General features: G+C 45.1%; 1 pseudogene; it reads right to left on the bottom strand.

Annotated features, from left to right (window-relative positions):
- Positions 1–596: 596 nt before the first annotated feature.
- Positions 597–715, bottom strand: LOC126195978 (5S ribosomal RNA; annotated as a pseudogene).
- Between the last annotated feature and the right edge of the window lie 805 nt (positions 716–1520).

Here is a 1520-nt window from a genome sequence, read left to right as displayed (position 1 = left end):
GGTAAAAGAAGGCTAATAGACTATTGCCCAATTATGCTAGAAAATGCTGCGGGAATTATATTACGAAATGAGACATTGGTAGTAGTTCCGTTTCATATTTTTGGACAGCAAAATAAGTACGATGGCCGAAACAGAATGATGCAGAATCTGAGTAACAAAAAAAGTATTTCTGAAAAGAAGAAATTCGTCAACATGTAATGCAAAATTAAATGATGAGAAGAATTCCTGAAAGTATTTGTTTGGAATTTAGCCTTGTACGGCAGAGGAACATGGACGGTGAAAAGTACAGACAAGACCAGAATAGAGGCTTTGAAATTTGGTGCTATGGAAGAATGCTGAACATTAGATTAGTAGATCGAGTAGCTAATTAGGAGATACAGGGGCGGTTAAAAATACGGAAACACGAAAACACAACTCATTACTATGCCTAATAAAAAAAGAAAAAGACTGTTCGAACAGGCCTTCAAGACCCAGAGGTACCTACCGCCCTCCGTGTCATCCTCAGTTCTTAGGTGTCACTGGATGCGGATACGAAGGGGCATGTGGTCAGCACATCGCTCTCTCGTTGGCCTCGCAAGGGCTGAGTGCAACCCGCGTGCCAACAGCACTCGGCAGACCCGGACGGTGACCCACCCAAGTACTAGCCAAACCCGACAGAGCTTACCTTCGGTGATCCGATGGGAACCGGTATTACCACTGCGGCAAGGCCGTGGGCACCATGCCTAATATGGTGTAGGATACCTGTTGGTTTTCAAAACTGCTTCCAATCATCTCGGAATTGGTAAATACAGGTACTGTATTGTTTTTAAGGGAATCATGTATCTTTCTCCTGTAACACAGAGGCGAGTTCACGTAACTATGATGGAGGTGGATAGCGATCACGTAGCCTCTGCCTAAAGTATAACACAAAGGGTCTATAACATTGAGATCTGGTGAGTGTGGTGGCCAGGTCAGATGCGACAGTTCATCCTCTTGCTAACAAAACTAATGCTGGGAGATACGAGCTTTATGGACAGTCGTATTGGAACACTGCATCACCATTGGGGAACAAACGTTGGATCTTGCGATGGACTTCATCAGCCAAAATGGTCACATAATCCTTGGCATTATGCGACCTTGAAGAGCAGCCAATGGGGCTCATGGAATACCACGATATAGCCAGCCAAATCACCACCGAACCCCCACGATATTTCTCCCCAGGGACGTAAACTCAGCCAGCAGTGTGAAACAAGACATATCCGAACAAATTACTGTCTTGCACTGCTTCATAGTTAGGTTTTATGGCTTCGGCACCACGTTTTCGTGTTACGGATACTTGTACCACTAAGGTGCGGTCTTGTAATTCCAGCTCGGTCTGCAGTTCCCTGATCGTGGGGATCCATTGATGTTGATTTGTTGCTGATGGTGTTGGCAAGTGCTACATTCAGTGTTACAGTGACTTTAGCATCCGACGTCCCTTTTTCTTTTTATATCAGAGCCGTCTTCAACGACCGTCTCTCGCGATCACTCAACACACAGTT

The sequence above is a fragment of the Schistocerca nitens genome, chromosome 7 (assembly GCF_023898315.1).
Source record: "Schistocerca nitens isolate TAMUIC-IGC-003100 chromosome 7, iqSchNite1.1, whole genome shotgun sequence".
NCBI lineage: Eukaryota > Metazoa > Arthropoda > Insecta > Orthoptera > Acrididae > Schistocerca > Schistocerca nitens.
The sequence above is the reverse complement of the archived record's forward strand: the minus strand, read 5'-3'. Positions and strand labels throughout refer to the sequence as shown.